The sequence below is a fragment of the Metopolophium dirhodum genome, chromosome 6 (assembly GCF_019925205.1).
Source record: "Metopolophium dirhodum isolate CAU chromosome 6, ASM1992520v1, whole genome shotgun sequence".
Lineage (NCBI taxonomy): Eukaryota > Metazoa > Arthropoda > Insecta > Hemiptera > Aphididae > Metopolophium > Metopolophium dirhodum.
The window spans coordinates 30,369,530-30,388,415 of NC_083565.1; the positions used below are offsets into that span (position 1 = coordinate 30,369,530).

Sequence of the window (18,886 nt, forward strand, 5' to 3'; positions counted from 1 at the left end):
AAAAAAAATTAAATAAGTTATTATTCGAAAAAAAAATGGAAAATATACCTTCTATAATATATTGATATTATTTTAGATATGTTTTATTATTTTGATATTATTCGAAAAACAAAAAATCAAACAATTAAATAATTGACATTTTTAGATTCTAGCGGAGCGGCAAATGTATTGATTTTATAATGATTTGTGTTTTTTTTTTCATTTTTTATTTTTTATTGATTTTAGATTCTGAGCGAAACGATGAATGTATTGATTTTACAATGATGTGTGTTTTTTTTTTATTTTTGTGTCTGTCATCACCTTTTAGGACAGTGCTTGGATTTTCTTCAACAGTAACTTTACTGATAGGAAAGTGAATCTAGTTGGTACTTTGGGGGGGTCAAAAGTAAAAAGTAGTCCTAGTAGTTTTCAAAAGCTACGTGAAAAACAAAAGAAAAATTAAGGAAAAACGGGAATTTTTACGCAAAATCTGTTTTCGAGAAAATCGATTTTGGTTTTTGGTGTAACTTTAAAACAAATGGCCTACAAACTAGGGTACATGACATTTCACCGAATGTTTATATTAGCATTTTCTATACACCATAAAATTTTGACTCTTTTTGAGCTGCTTACGAACATTGTCATTTTCAATTTTTTTAGTTTTTTTTTCTATAAATATCAATAAAATTTTGTCTGTTGAGTAAAAAAGATTGAAAATTTAATAGAAGGCTCCTAGGTTATTGTTTCAAAGGCAGATGAAAAAAATTAAAAATCCTTAATCACATTTTTTATTTATAAGCATTTAAAGTTCAAATGTTGACAAAATACGGAAAACTCACGAAAATTAGCAAATTATTTTGAGTAGGTCCATTTCAATGGCCCCCCCCCCCCCCCACTTTCGAAATTTGAACTTCTGACCACGCCAAACGTTTGTGCATCGTTTGGGCAGAAATGTGCACCAAGTCCAATCGTTTGTGCACAAAAACTGAAAGCTCTATCCCTAAAACAAAATGGTGGGGGGCATTGAAACGGCAGCCCCCCCCACATTGAATATTTGGATTTTTGAATGTGCCAAACGTTTGTGCATCGTTTGTGCAGAAATGTGCACCAGGTCCCGACGTTTAGCACAAAAACTCCCAGCGCTATCCAAAAAACAAAGTGGGGGGGGGGCATTGAAACGAGACACCCAATTTTTGGAAAATTGAAATTTTTAATGTGCCAAACGTTTGTGCATCGTTTGTGCAGAAATGTGCACCAGGTCCCGACGTTTTTGCACAAAAACTCCCAGCGCTAACCAAAAAAACAAAGTGAGGGGTATTAACACAAGGGTCCCCATATTTTGAAATTTTAAATATTTGTCATATTAATAAATGTTGTTTACGTACCTAATAGGTTTATTAGAATTTTACTATTGCCATGTAAACGTATGACAAATAAAATCTTCAAATATTTTTAATTTATCAAGAAAGCATTATCTTGTTCTAATGTTTTTGATTTCAAAATTGTATGAATAAATACAGTTTTTTCTTTATGCATTTCTTTATTTTATATTTTATATTATATTTTGCTGATGAAAATGTGTTTATGGACAGGTACCTCAACTCGACGTTGCTGTATGTCCGGTCCAATAATGTAAGTTATAAGTCATTGTGTATATTTTAATACAATAAAAGCATAGTAAAAAAATAATTAATAGACTATATTAATATAGTACCTACTTAATTAATTTAATATACCTAACCGTACCTATATACATATAAAAATATTATAATAATATATTATTTATGTTTGAATTCATTAGAACAGTGGCGTATCAGACGTCGCTCCCAAACCGGTCGACATCCATCTGCATAACTGTGAGTTGAAAACGTCTATATTTAAAAATTGTTATAATATAATATTTATCTAATAAATGAATTTTCTTTAGCATTCCGCAAGAATGAGCGGTATAGTTTGAAAACTTACCAAAGTTATCTGGTGGATGTCGATACGTTGGTGAGCAGCCGTCGCACATAGGTCTGATGTACCTATGGAAAGTTATTATTGGATCGGTCATAATATTACGTTGAGAAGTTATCTGTCCATAAACTTATTTTCAGATTTGTAGGCCAATTCCGTTGCCATTTTTTAATCATTCTTTGTTTTTATTAAGGTTGAGGTGTAACAGCATTTTAGGGGCTATTGTAATTCCCACTTCCAGGACTTTATCATACATACAGCCGACAGCCCGATGACCTACATTTTTGTGTATTCTGGTCTACCCTATGATGGCCGTGAAGTAACGATCACGTCACCGTTTATCAGATTGCCCAGTTTGAAAGAGTCTCCAACAATTTCATCGGATAGGTACGCCATAAACCGTGGCATAGCGCTGGGCCAGCATCATTTTGTCCGGATCAATATCTACAAAAATGACGTCCCAATTATTAAAAGCTAATAATATAGGTACTTAATATTTATTGTAATATAATATAATATTAAACTCATTATACCCAGTTATTACGATTAAGTAGAAATAATATTTTTCAAATAATATTACAGTGTCTTTGTCGAACAGTCAGCTGTACGAAGTTTCCGCTGTGCCACAAAACGGGTCGACGCCGGTCGCTGAACATGGGAAGTCCTCAAGTCCACCCAGCATCGTATTGATGAATCAACAATACATCTTACATCTTACATCTTACATCTTACATCTATCATTGCAATCTTATAATTATTCACCTGAATGCATGTAATCCTGAATGTACAGTTAATTTATTACTACCCATCTACAAAGTCAACACTGTATTAATAAAAGTATTTATTGTTAAAATAAAATTGAGTTCTATATTATTTGTAGGTACTTAAAAATTATTTGGGTATAAAGGAAACTTATTTTAATCATACAAAATTAGATAAACTAAAAGACAAAAATAATAAGTAAATACGTCGTGTTAAAAATAGTTTTTAATTAATATAGGTAGGACAGGTACCTATTATGTAGGTAGGTACTTATCCAAAACTCGTTTATCAGGAATTAAATAAAAAGGGAGGTCAATTAAAAAAAGGTGGGTAAGTGGATGTCGCTCTGCTGTACAGTAGGTTACAAGTGGGTCACTGTAATGGATGGTGTTAAATTTGAATTCAATGATATAATATCATTGTATAAGAAAAACGATTCTGAGCGAAAACGGTCCGTCAGCATATGATATTACCAAGTATATTTGATGATATTATAGTGAATAAAGTAATTTATATATAACCTATTTACGTGGAACCTTGTTTTAAATTTTTAATCCTCAGCTACAAAAGTTGAACATTTTATAAATTTTTAACTACAAAATAATTATTAAATTATAAATTTGATAAATGTTGTCAAAATTTTAACTTTAAATGCTTATAAATAAAAATTTAGCCTATGTATTTTTAATATTTTTCAACTGCTATTGTACCAATATATCAGAAGCCTTGCATTAATTTTTCACGCTTTTTTACCCAACAAATAAAATTTTATTGATATTTAAAGAAAAAAAAACTAAAAAAATTTAAAACTCACAATGTCTGTAAACAGCTCAAAAAGAGTCAAAATATTTTCAACATTTTATGGTGTATAGAAAATGCTAATATAAACATTCAGTGAAATTTTCAAGTATCTACAGTCATACGTTTTTTAATTACAACAAAATAAGAAAATCGTTACATGAGAAATCGAGTAAATATCAAATGTTGTAAAAATATGAATTTCAAACGTTCATAAAAGTTTAATTTGACTTTCTTGTAGACATTTTTTTTTTTGATAAAGGTAGACAAACTTATGAGTAATCTTATATTACATTTTCAAATCTTAGATTTAAAAAGAAAATTTTTTATGAATTCTCAACTCAAAATAATTTGCTAATTTTCGTGATTTTTCAGTATTTTGTCAAAATTTGAACTTTAAATGCTTATAAATAAAAACTGTGACTAAGGATTTTTAATTTTTTTCATCTGCCTTTGAAACAATAACTTAAGAGCCTTCTATTAAATTTTCAAGCTTTTTTACTCAACAGATAAAATTTTATTGATATTTATAGAATTCAAAATAGTCAAAATATTTGGAAAATGTTATGGTGTATAGAAAATGCTAATATAAGCATTCAGTCAAAATTTAATGTACCTACGGTCATTTGTTTTAGAGTTGCACCTAAAACCAAAATCGATTTTCTCGAAAACGGACTTTGCGTAAAAAATTCCCGTTTTTCCTTTGTTTTTCACGTCGCTTTTGAAAACTACTGACCCCCCATAGTACCAACTAGATTCACTATCAGAAAAGTTACTGTTAAAGAAAATTCAAGAACTTTTACTGTCCCAAAAGGTAATGACAGACACAAAAAAAAAAATAAAAAAAAACACACATCATTGTAAAATTAATACATTCATCGCTTCCCTCAGAATCTAAAAAAAAAAATTGGATGTGACTCTGCTGAACAGTAGGTTAGAAGTGGGTGACTGTTATGGATAGTGTTAAATTTGAATTCAATGATATAATATCATAGTATACGAAAAACGATTTTAAGTGGAGACGATTTGTCAGCCTAGGATAATGTATACTATATTTATATTGATATTATTAAATATTATTAATACCGTAGCCGGTTAAGTTGAATTATTATTATTTGTTTATTATCGTATTTGTATATGATAATATATTTTAGACGTTTCAATTACCCACGAATAATATTTTTAAAATAGGTATATAAATTACAAGTTACAACGAATTAAGATCGATATTGCAAAAAATAATTGCCGGAAATCATTAGTTTTTAACTGAAAACGACAGGGAAGTCTGAACTTGGCGGTCAATCTTATTTTTAAGTTATATGTTTTATAACTAATTGAAATTTTTGGTATTTTCATATGTACCCGGTATACCACACTGCGTTTGCTCGAACAATTAAAATCAAAAACATCCCTCGACTTGTTATGTAAAACCACCATGGGTGGGTGTCAGAATTATTTTTGCACAATCAATTTTAAAACGTTGATTTACCTAGATTAAAAAAAAATTAATTTGTAATACTTAAGCTCGGTAAACTTTAAGCGTTGTACGGGTGCGTAAAACACCGAAAATCGCGAACTTCGTAAGGCTATACCATAAAAACCAATGATTTGCAGGTAGTCGAGTTTTGGACAAGTACCTACATAGGTAACTTATAATAATTCATATTGTAAATTAATTAGGTACCAAAAAAATATAACTTCTCAAACACTTTGTCTATTTGCACTGGCGGGAGAATGTATTAGAATATCTATTAACTTGCGGACCAGTTTGTATAGTTAAATTTGGCATGCGAACTATAATTGAAATAGAAAACCAGAATAGGTGCATTGCAGATGACAAAGATTTCTGTAAAAGAACATACGATTTATAATTATACCGTATAGGTTTACTGAGTATTTATATAATAATATATAAGTTCTTTGGATTTATCATAGTAAATAATATATTTTATGATATCTATGGCAATCGTCAATTATTGTCGAAATTCGTCGGCGACGGTTAAGAATTCTAATAATTTCAGCAATACTATTGTATTATAAATATAATATATTGTATATTTTGATTTCAGTGAACAAAAAAATAATAGGCCACAAATATAAACGGACAGTTCGTTAAACCGGATAAGTTGTAACACAAAATCGCAAATTTCGTTTGATCAGGTTATTTTCATAAAATATTTCGATACTTTCAAGTTTCAGCTCATCGGAGTGAGATGATTAGATAAAGATGGATGAAGATATCTGTTTCTTCGGCGATGGCGGCACTCTAGCTGCGTTTCACCGGAAGAGTAGATGTTTACGAGTAAGTTTGTTTTCATATTATTACCTACTATTTTACATTTACTTTTTAGACTTAAATTAAATATTTATTGCCACGGACAATTTGTTAACTACGTGACGTAGAAGCAGTTATAAGTTTAATCCCAATAGCGCAATGTATAAAATACGCGAGACCGTCTTCGTTTCACCACGCCAAGTTTAATATGCACCTTTTTGCATGTTATACTATACGCCGGGTTTGCGCGAAGTATTTAAAACAATATAATGTTATTAATCTTTATATTTTATATTTTTATATACGTAAATACATTATACACCTCATAACAATTTAATGCAAGGATTCTCATAAATTGATCTTACAGCAGCCTTAAAACACCAAAAATACATTTGTACATCATTTACAAAATTTTAGTTCCCTATTATGGTGTAGGTATTAATAAAAACAATAAATTTATTGCTGTTCGAAAACACAATCTCGTATACCTATTATTATTTACTAAATACCTACAATTAAATTAAACTAAAAATAAACATATGATTACATACTGAGTGCCTATAATATAATATTATATATGAAAATTGAATCTTTATTACGAATATTTATCGTTTACACAGACCACAAGAAAAAATAATTAAAAATATTAAAAAAAAAAAAAACACACATCATTGTAAAAATATAGTTGGTATTATAGTATTTGATGAATTTACTGTAAACGTTTATGGCTTTATGTTAACTCTAAAATACAGTTATCACATTTTTATTTAATAATTCATAAAATACAATATGCTCTTATAAAAATATTCTTGTGCTTCTGATATCTATTCACCACCTTAATCAATAATTAAATTGATAAACGAAAATAATAATTTAAATAATACCTATATCATATTATTATAATTCAAATTCAAAATTATAAACTATTTTGGTTTATTGTCTTATCAAATTTCAATGAACAAATTGGTCCTTAACACAGAACTCTTTGATATAAAAAGTTGCATTATATTATATCCGTGGATTCATCATATTGACGTACCTAGTATGATATCTATCATTTATTTATTTAATCTATGGCAAATCTCAAAGTCGTTGCAGAAGACACAGTCGATTAAAATTTCAATAAGCAAAGAAGATATGAGCAAAAAACTTACTGCGTTTCGTATAATTTTATTTTTCATAAATCACAATATTCTAAGTTCTGGCTGTATTCTGGAGCGTTTCCTCATGGGCGTCGCAGTTCACACACGTCACGGATTCCGCCGAAGGAGTCGATAATTAAAGTAAGTTTGTTTTTATATTCTTTTGGGGCTTGAATTTACTTTTAAGACTTAAAACAAATATTTAATGTCACGAAAAATGTGCTATCTAAGTGTTGTAGCCGCATATTTTAATTCCGGACTAGAAATGTATAAAATACGCGAGATATAAACGCCGTCGTCGTTTTTCCAGTCCCTGTTTGTAGAATAATTATAATTAATAGGTGCATACCAATACACTATACAGGGTTCTTAATATAAATATATAAATATTTTGGTTTAATTTATAGAAATATATGTTATGACTTATAACTGATAATAGTCATAAGATACAATTTTAATTAATAACTGGTAATTTTTTTCCCAAATACAACGTTATAAGTTATAGGTAACTATTAATTTAGTGTCACATACTTAACTTCTATTGTTCACCTAATATTTATATTCTATATCATAGGGATTAGGGATGTATAACCATGTACACATAAAAAAATATTCACGGAATGGTCAACTGCCTATCCTGACGTGTGCGCACTTATGAATAATATACCTACTCATATACTCGTATAGGTATATAAATATACCTATATAAATAGTGTAATACTACATACACGAATGTGTTACCTATTATGTCCCTAAAAGTTCAACATTTATTATTATATTTATTTATTTTTTAAATATAGGTAGGTACATTACAAGACTCTAATTGAAATCACATTTTTTTTTTTTTTTTTTTGAACACAATGTTTTAAAAATTATTAGTTTATATATAATTTATTGGTATAGTACTAAATAAATTAATGAAATAAAACAAACACAACTACTATAATTATTAGTAATAATAATATATCCACGTATAAATTATTAAAATACAAAACTAACAAACGAAAAACGATTCCGAGCAAAGATATCGTTAACTAATAAATAATATTGAGATGAAAGTAATTTATTTTTTCGGTAGAAAATCGGTATAAATATGAATTATAAATATTTTTTCATTTTCATACCATGACGCGTGTGTGAAAAATTGTTTATATTAAGTGTTTAAAATGTTAGATTTCGGTTCGGCAGATTGTCCACCCCCTCACTCTTCCGCATCAATGCATCAGAAATTATTATTTATAATATTTAAATATAAACTGCATTTTCTGAATTTTCTAAAACATTGCTTTCCAAGCAAAGAATTCGTTTCATATATTATCAACGAATTGAAAAATGAAATTAGAACATTTATATGGGATAAAGTCAATTTTATAAAACTTATTAGAAAAAAATTAAATACAATTAAAAAAAGGTAATTTTTTTTCTTATATTTCTATTTTTTTACGTACCCATTATGTTCGATACTATAACTTCAGTCTTCAGTTATAGAAAACAACACTTGCCAATATGGAATTACTGTCGAATATTTTTATTTTAAAATATTAAATAGCATCTGATCGACTGATGTGCTATAATGAAACTCAAAATATAACGAATACACTACCTATACACTTATCTAAATTCTATTTTATATTCGTTTAAATTGGACTTTTAATTTTTCTGGCCATTTTATTAAGCTTTGTAACATAAGTGCATTTTTCTTATTTTTAATGCATTTAAATCCACGTCCTATTTATAACTTAACGTTATTTTGTATATACCAATCGATTAGTGTACACAATAAAAATATAATATTATTGATGGGTTAATAGGTTGATAACTATTACGTAGGTAGGTAGAGTTTTGTACGTTTAATGTATTGTTCTTAATTCATAAAGTAGCTAAATGAGTCACATGATTTTGTCAAGTGGTGGGGGGGGGGGGGAGGATATGGCTGATTTTTTAACATACACTATTTCAAGGGCTCTTAACCTAAGGGGCGCACCACTCTAAGGACGAGTGACACAATTTTGTAAAGGGGGGGGGGGGGACTGAAAATGTTTAAAAAAAAACACGAATTTATTTAGTTATTTTGTTATTTACGTAATACATATTAATTAATAGGTATTTCTTAATTTTTTTTTATTATTTTATTTGAAACATTATTTTTAAATATTGGGATCAATAAAACTATTTTTATATAATTACTATTTTATATCAATTAGAATTTGTTTATAAACCAAGTAATAAATAAATGGTTACCAAGTAAAAAAACCGTTATCTACATTATAAATTTGAATTCAATTTACTGCATTTGCATCTAGTAGAAACAAATAAATGTTATTTTGAAGATAATGTAAAAATATCCATCATCCATTGGTTAGGACCATATATATATTTTCTATGATTGGGACGGTTAGGTTATAATTATAAATAATGTATGGCAAATGACAATCGTTTGAGACGAACAGCGATTCCAATACGTACTCACATATTTTGTTCCATTCTAGTTATTAAACTAGGTGCCTATTTTTATAAATGTCATTAATCTTAATACTTCCAGACTGAACTTTTGGATCGGAGATATGAAGACGCGCGCTGCATTTGGCTTGGCGGAGACGCACAGCTCTGACACTAGACAATATTATACACTCAAAGGGACCGCGTTTCGCCGGAAGAATAAATAATTACGTAAGTTTTGTCCTACTACCTACTCTGTTTACGCGGTAGACCTAATGTAAATATTTATTGTCAGACAAACTTATATACTCGCTAGACGTAGAGTAGTTTTTAAAATCCAGTTGTTATAGGTGTACAAAAATTAGGATATTATGAAAAATACCTTAAATTATAATACTTTGCCTACAACTGTTAATTTATTGTTAAAGTAGAATAATTTTTAAAATTGTAAATCAATGATTAGGTAATGCTTTTATAAGTAGGAAGGTAGGTTTTTATACCTACCTAACAAAATAAGAAAATACATAATGATTAATGTTATTTAATATGATTTGTAAGTACATAGCAGATTATACCTATCACTTGGTGACGATTATTTTTGTTTTATACGTTCTTCGTAATTCAGTTCCGTCACGATAGTTTTAGTTTTCGTTAAATGTGAAACATACATTTTCTATGCATACGGGATACGGGCATTAAATATTTGGGTTTTAAGAGAACACCTCAAATGTACGTTTTATTTTGGGGGTTTTACGGGATATACCTATAGGAAATTTTCTTCAAATTTTCACATTTCACTATTTGATATTGTGATATTATTTGTACCTAGGTTAAGTTTCTGTTTTAGAGTCGATCGATATGTTACCTAGGTATATCACATTCTTTAATTTAAATTCTGGTAGTCGAGTATTGGACAAGTGCCTACGTAAATTATAATTCGTATCGTAATTTAATTACTAAAGAAATATAATTTCCCCAACAGTGTCTAGGGCCACCGGCAGCAGAATGCATTATAGAATGTCTATAAACTTGTGGTCTAGTATATGGTTAAAATTGGCATGCGACCAACAACTGGGGGCTTGTTCTGGAAAATTTAAATGATCTAATAAGGTTCATCTCATTATTTGAATTAAATTAATTTTTAAGCGATTGTTGTGTTAATCAATTTTTTAATTTATTTCATTCAACACACTCGTCTCAGTTTTCTAGTACCTCTATATTTCTCACAAAATTCATATCGATCATCTCACAGCTTTCATATTCAAAACCAAAAAAATATGTATTTTTATCTTATTTCAATCTTTTTCATCGAACACCAGAATATATTACAGATCATAAAGGTACTAGTATTGTATACTAGATAAGTTTCAATTAGCGAGATGTAGAGAGAGATGGAGATGGAGCGAGATGTAGAGAGAGATGGAGATGGAGCGAGATGTAGACGGATGAAGATAGCTGTTTCTTCGACGACAGCGTGTGCTGCAGTACAGCTAGGTTTCACTGGAAGAGTCGATGTTTATGCATGAGTTTGTTTTTATATTATTTTGGTCTTACATTTAATTTTTAGACTTGAATTAAATATTTATTGTCGCGGAAAATCTGTTAACTAAATAACGTAGAAGCATATACGTTTACTACTGCCTACCAAAGGCGCAATGTATAATAATAATAAATTATACGTCAGTCCGAACAATCCAAACGCTGTCTTACTCGTAGTCGTGTTCTAGTTGATAACTGACTTGTGAATAAATGTAATTTTTGTTAGGTATAAAAATAAAACTAATAAATCCTTAAATACAACATTTAAAAATACAAACTCTGTGCAATAAAAATTAATATTAGGTATTTATAGGTAGGTTTATATAATATCTGTAGACTGTAACTAGGTCATTAGAATATTGTAGAACATTTTACTGCATAAGATGCGTGTTATTTCAGAAATGGTATTCGTCAATGAACATTTTCAAACTGGGAATAATATATTATCATAAGCAGATTGAAATGTGTGAACGTTTCAGTGTTTCGAAGACTAATTTTCGTAGCAGATTTCGATTCCGTCACGGGGTATGTATTTTCTTATTTCTCAGTAGGTTTTTTTTTATTATAGTTAATTGATCAGGCGATGTATTGCCCGAAAATTTTCAATATTTGTATTGTAACTATACTGGTATAACACCACTATTCGGGCTATCAATAAAGTCGTGTTTAAAATTAGAAAATTGGTGAGGCATGATATTTTTTTAAGCAATTCTTTCGAGTAGGGAATTCGCTCAATGATATTTAAATATTTTCAACGATAATCAAGTACGATGACTTGTAGGTAACTAGAGACTGAGTGAATAGGAATTAGGAAGTGTGTGATATGGCGAAGATAAGGAAATGGGTCAACAGGATTTCAGAATTTTTGGTGTATGAAAGGGAAAGATGAAAAAGAAATGTAAGGTTAGGGTAGGTAAGTGGAGTGAGAGTAGCAGATATGAGAATAATAAGTAAGGTGTTAAGGTACAAAAGAGGATAGAATAAGAAATTAATTAATTAATGGTAGTGTAGGGTAGTGTACATATTGTAGTGAAAACAAGAGAGAATAGGTTTAGGTGGTTCGGTCACTGTATGATAAGAGATAGTGAGAGTGGCTATAGAAGTTAATTTAACGGAGAAATGATGGGCGAGAAGACTGAAGAAGAGATGGATAGACAGAATACCGATCATATTATGGTGGTGTGGAATGAGAGTGGCTGAACCTGTATATAGCTGTGAGAGACAGGGGAAGAAAAAGTGTAAAGGTAGAATAGTTATGTTAACAATGCCGACTACGTAGGAAAAGATCTTGAATTGCAAAGGCCCTATTGACTCTTTGGCTTCAACTAACCATAGGTTTACCTAACTAACCTTCTTATGACTCATTAGGACACTTTGAATAAAAAGATCCTGAGTTGCAGGTTGCCGAACTTAAGTGTTTGATTATCAAGTTGATCCTTTGATTGTTGACACCTTAATCCATGCTATGGATGAAGCCCATAGATAATAGAGATATGGATAGTCCACGCCTATGTTAAATACATTTGAGGCTGCGTTCCCGGAGGGGAAGGCAATTGAGGCCCCTTTATATTGATAGTCGATAGTCGATACTCGATATAAGTATACTTTATTTGGCCTCAATTTATTGTTCCCCTCGAAGACCGCTGATAAGACCATTATGTCCTATCCGTTGACTGCAAAAACCGCACACTTTTGATAAAATACAGGTCAAAACCGCACACTTTTGGTAGGTTAAAACCGCACACATTTAATAGGTCAAAACCGCACAATTTTAGAAATTGTCGTATCTAAAAACCGCACAGTTATGATTTTGACCCCAAAAAGATCGATAAACAAAAAACGCACGTGTATATGTACAATTAATAATTTGTTCTATTTTTTTTTAAATTTTATTTAAAAATTTTAAAAAAATGTCAACTTAAAAATGTATAAATTCAATAATTTAAAATATTAATTTAAAAAAAATGTAAAACAAAAAATGTATAGGTATATTAAAAAATTTTAAATATTAATTTTAAAAAAAATTAAAACTTTCAAAGTTTGATTGGCTGAAACCGACTGCCGACGTTTTTTAAAAACTTTATACGATCTCCGTCACGTAAAAATTCTTCCTAAAATTGAAACAATAGTACATATCATATAATCTTATCTTTTCACTATTTTTACTAAAAATAGCGTGCCGTTTTAACCCACTATAAATGTACGGTAATTTGTTATACAATGACCGTTAAGCTGTGCGGTGTTTGGCTATCGACCTTTTTTGGGCTAAAATCAAAAGTGTACGGTTTTTGGGTGCAACCGTCCTATCCATATCTTTATTATCTATGATGGAGCCATACCCAGCTCACTCGTGTAAACTTGTTGCCGGTTGGGATGTCAGCGCACTATTTGTTTTCCATCTTTGACCCACGCGTAGCATACCAAATGTACGATTAAGAAAACACTAAAATGATTGGGTCAGAGAGAGAAATAAATGGTGCGCTAAAAATCTGACATCCTATTAGTGTTATCAAGTTGAAGAAGCAGTTGATTGTTGACAATTTGACATTTAACATTAACTGTGGTAGGTATTATGATTGGAAGTAAAAGTAATTAGCAGGGTTGTGAATTTAATGCAATGAAAAAGTGTTAAATATTTGCCTGCATGTATGCACTTAAAATTCAAAAAAATACTGAATGAAAACATTTTTATTAAAAATTTTTTAAATTGATAAATTATAATTCAAATTGGTCTACAAAAAAAATTCTTTATTTACACATTTGGTAGGTAGGTAACGGTATGTAGGTAGGTAACGGATGAACCGAAAATATAAAAACATTTTAAGAAAATAAGCATAAATACGAAATCATGAAAACATGCAATTATATTAACTAACCCCCAAAAAAAAACGCGTATTGGTAACGGTGTTGTAATAATAGGGAGATAATTGGAAGACTTGATTAAGTATTTAATCATTTATCTAAAAGAGATGTGCCGGGTCGCCACATTACTATATCAAGGGACCATTCCAATCGGAAATCCACAACAGGCGCAGCATTCCGCCAGTACTGGCTAATGCTGGCATATTACTGGCAGGCAGATTTAGACCAGTACTGAATAACATTATTGGTGTAGTACTAAGTAATATTACTGGCGCAATAATATTCTGTACTGGTGACTGGTCTACCATTGCTGGTTCTGTGCTGGCATGCCCTTACTAATAAAACTTATATAAATATTTTATAATATATTTTTAATGATCTATAATTGTCAGTTTATGTATTGTGCCAACATGCAATGTAACAATGATAAATATATTAATATCTATTCCTATGTATGTATAAATATAAAAAAATATGTTATAAAATGAGTAGAATATAGTAGGTAACTATAAAAAAGTTGAATACAATTTCCAAATTAATATATAACTTAGCATGTTTATGCCTAGTTCAAAAAATAAAATGTTCTTATAGTGATCAATCTTTAGTATTTCTAAGATATAAATAATTTATAAAGTATAATTCAATTTAGTTCTTCAAAATCTTTATTAAACAACACCTTTTTAAAATACAATTAATATATTTTAATCACTTTTATCTTCTCTACTAAGGCTGTGTTTCATTTTCTTAAAAATCCTTTCTTTCTTCCCACCTTCACGATCCTTAGCACCCGAAAACCAACGGCTTAGTTGGCTTGAAATATCCTTTAGTTTTAAATTAGGGTCTTTGGTAGTAATGGTTTCTGAAATCAAAAATAAATAACACTTAAAAAAATAAAATACAAAATATGAACAATATTATATACCTAATAAGTATGATTGTGTCCCAGAAAAGTTCAGTTTCTTGCTTCCATTTGTTTCCCTTCCAAAAGCACTATAATTATTATAATAATTGTACTTCCTTCGAAATTATTCTCGGAATAACTGCTTTTAAACTTTCAGATAATTTATCTCCACTTTTAATGGTGATCAACATAAAACATTTCTAAAAAATAAAAAAATAGATTTACAAATCAAATAAAACCGTGCAGTTTCAGTAGTAATTCTACCATCTTTTTTATTAACTCCAAGTTATGTTTTAATTCATTATCAAACTGTTGGAAATCTTCTAAGTTTAATTTGGGCATGTCATCTAAGTTTTCTTCTTGCATGATTTTGTTAATATCTCCTATATTATAGTGGGATGCAAATAAGTGCCTTGTTTGTTTGGCCTCTTCTGTGATTTTATATTCTAAGCTTCTTTTGACCGATTCTAAATTTGCTTTTGAAACATAAGTTTCTGAAGGTGGCATACCTAATTTAAAAAAAATACATTAGGTGAAATTGGTAAGTGGCATAACAAATATTTATTTTTTTTTTTTAGATAATCACTAAAAAGTATACTTATAAAGTAATATTTTATAATGTGCTTGGTATTGTAAAAATGTGAAGAGATACTAAAGTGAAAAAATAATGAGCATACATGCAATGATACTTAATCTTATTGATTAAAATATAATTAGAAGTAGTATGCTAACATATGTGACTGGACGACATAATATAAAAATGCATACCAATGTATGCCCATGTATACCAAAAGTTAAAACCCATTAAAGGGGGTTGGGGGGGTCTCAACTTTTTTTAGTCTTCAATTACCTACTGCACATTAATTGTTGATATAATTTAAAAACTATTATGCTTTACTCTTATAAATATTTTTTATTTTGGTATAAACATAGGCGTGTGCAGTTGCCCCTCCTACGAATCCAATTTTTGCTCTAATAAAGTCAAATTATAAAGAATTACAAATGTTAATTTAAAAAAATGATTTAACTACCATATGACTGCCCCTCCTGCCAAGGACTGCGCACGCCTATGAATTAAACATTAATTACAATTATACAAACCTATTGGCTATTACATTGAATGAAAATAATCAATATGCGTATACAAAATTGAATACCTATTTTTTATATTATAGCATAGGTAACCTATTATTTTTATATTAATTCTGATTCATGTAAACAGTGAGTTTTAGTACGAAGTTACAATTTATAATATTAATAACAATAATGAGAACGATAATAATTAAAAAAGTAGATTAGTATGTACTTACCGAAAATGCACCTGCACAACTAAACTTTTTTGATGTAGGTACGTGGTACGTTACGTCAACACGTGCGTCGTAGCTGGGTTTAGTAAGTAAGTTTAGCTGGGTTAGTAAAAAAATTTAAAAACCGACGACACAATATAGTTTACATAATTTAACAATATTCATAAACATTAACAAGACGTATTGCGCTATAACACTTACACAGGCGTAGACGGTAGAATAGTAACTATTTTTTTTTTATAGTCACTGTTCAGTGAACGCTGTAGTACGTATGTGTGTATCGTATTCGTATATATCGTGTGAGTGTGTGAACGCCGTGAAATGATCGAACGATAATACATTGGCAGTGCGGCGTACGGCGGGGGCATACAGCCGTTATATTATGGTTTTCTCCGAAAATTGGCTGATTAACAACAACAGAAATCATTATACTAAACAATATAATAATTAATAATACAATACTATATTATAATATATTTGTTTATTAAACTGTCATCTTCATGAAACTGTGTAACTGAAATTTGAATATTTGTATTGGAATATACTAATATTATAATTTGTACGACTTCGTGAATCGTGGCTAATACAAATATAATACTTAGGTAATAGTATTTTGTTACACATACATTTAAATAAAACAAATGTGGTTCAAATCGCTTTTAAATATTAACCAAGTTAATTGTAAATCATTATAGTCAAATACGAGTATACGACATACCTTTGATACACTGACACAAAGACAAGGCAAAATACTGTTTTAAAAACAATAAAATTAAAATCAAAAGGTACCCCTATAAAACTATAAAATAGCTACCATTATAGAGTAGAACTAGAACAAACCTTTACAAAAATATGTACCTACCAATATTATATCGTAATTCGTAATATATACCCACACAATTAGATATTCAGACTACTCAGTCTTAAACGATTACCCTTTATAACACAGTAAGTAAAAAACAGCTGTACATGATACCTATGTATTTAGGATGACTGAATACGCCGGTATATTTATATTATTTGCACAGCTATATTATACCTACCCCTAAGCGCTATGCCGAACATTGGCATGGGAATAGGTATACTGATAAAATGTATGATATCAATTTAGAAAATTTAAACAGCTTGAAAAAAGTTTATCATTGTGGATGGTTGGTTTTATTAGTGTCCTGGATATTTGTCCTGTAATATTAAATACCTACGAAATCAGAAAAAGTGCCAAAAAGCATTTTATTCATAAAAAATATAAATTAAGTATTATAAGTTCAAAACTTCAAACAGAGCCCGTAATATTCTATACTTATATACTGTCAGTATCAAGTATCAAGTTAATGTTGATCTGCCATTATATTTACTTCTATAGTTGATTGCCGCTAATCATTATCTGGTACTCGACTTGAATGGGTATCCCCCCCCCCCCCAAAAAAAAAAAATCATCCACTGGCTGTGGGACGAGAAGCTATATATTCACCGTCGAAACCATTGACCGACACCGACCGTGACAGCGTCGCCGCCAAAACCGAAGAACGAGTTACGGACTAGGATGGGTCAACTATATACAATAATAGTTATAGACACAACTACGAAAAACACTGGCTGGCCCTTGCTCGCCATTGAAACAAAGCCCGTAAAATGCCAGTACTCAGTCAACCTAGGCTCAACTACGAGGAACAGTGGCTAGCCTTTACTAGCATATCGATTGGAGCACGTAATATGCCCGTATTATGCCAATGTAGGCATAACTACGACAAACACTGGCTGGCCCTTGCTCGCCATTGAAACAGAGTCCGTAAAATACCAGTACTAGATCAGCACTAAACTACCAGTGCTGGTTTTCCAGTACTACACCAGTACTGGATAAAATTATGGCCAGTACTGTACCCGTAAGGGCCATCCAACTGTTGGCTTCCAGTACAGTCACAGTACTGCGCCCTTCGTGAGTGTCGGCGTAAGTCACAATTTTCCGATTGGGATGGTGCAAGTGTCGTATCATAACATATATTATATTAGAAATACAAACTTAATATTTCACTAACAGTAAATATTATAAAAAAATATTACGAATGTACTATACTCATATTATATTATGATTGTATTAGTTACAAGCTCTTGAATTAAGAGTTATGTTTGAGGATTTAATTAATTTCCTAAAAGGAAATGCCTCAAGGTTATGTACTTCAAATTGTTTACACGAGTGAGCTGGGTATGGCTCCATCATAGATAATAAAGATATAACATAATGGTCTTATCAGCGGTCTTCGAGGGGAACAATTGATGCCAAATAAAGTATACCTATATCGACTATCAATATAAATGAGCCTCAATCCGGGAACGCAACCTCAAGTGTATTCAACATAGGCGTGGACTATCCATATCTTTATCATCTATGGGCTTCATCCATAGCATGGATTAAGGTGTCAACAATCTAAGGATCAACTTGATAATCAATCACTTATAAGTTCGGCAACCTGCAATTCAGGATCATTTTATTCAAAGTGTCCTAATACTATAAGAAGGCTAGTTTGGTAAACCTAAGATTAGTTGAAGCTATGGTGAGGATAGACGACTACAATCACTAGTCGAGAGCTTTGCGATGATCTTTTCCTACTAACTATAAAGGTATTCGATATTGTAAACATAACAATGAAAGAAAATATTTAAATATTATTAATTTGGTTATGTTAGGTTAGGTTAGGATAGGACAGTAAATTAGACGTTAACTAATTATTATAGTTTTTAACACGGTCTTAAAGACTGTCAGCTGTTGTACCAGTATAGTTATTAAAAACTTAAATACAGCCAACATTAAATAATGATTTTTCCAACACAACAAATTATAAAATGTATTTTAAAATATAACAAAATATAATTTTTTTAGGATTTTATAAGGTTTTCAATACTTATGAGCTTTTGTAAATAGAAA

At 30.0% G+C, this 18,886-nt stretch overlaps 1 long non-coding RNA gene and 1 pseudogene across 1 annotated transcript; one reads left to right on the top strand and one right to left on the bottom strand.

The window, feature by feature from the left end:
- The first annotated feature begins 1,775 nt into the window (after positions 1–1,775).
- LOC132947839 (uncharacterized) lies at positions 1,776–2,731 on the top strand. The gene is made up of 3 exons (XR_009664940.1): positions 1,776–1,835; positions 1,907–2,424; positions 2,521–2,731. It is a non-coding gene; the product is annotated as an uncharacterized LOC132947839 (long non-coding RNA).
- An 11,725-nt stretch (positions 2,732–14,456) lies between these two features.
- LOC132947674 (uncharacterized) lies at positions 14,457–17,956 on the bottom strand (annotated as a pseudogene).
- Between the last annotated feature and the right edge of the window lie 930 nt (positions 17,957–18,886).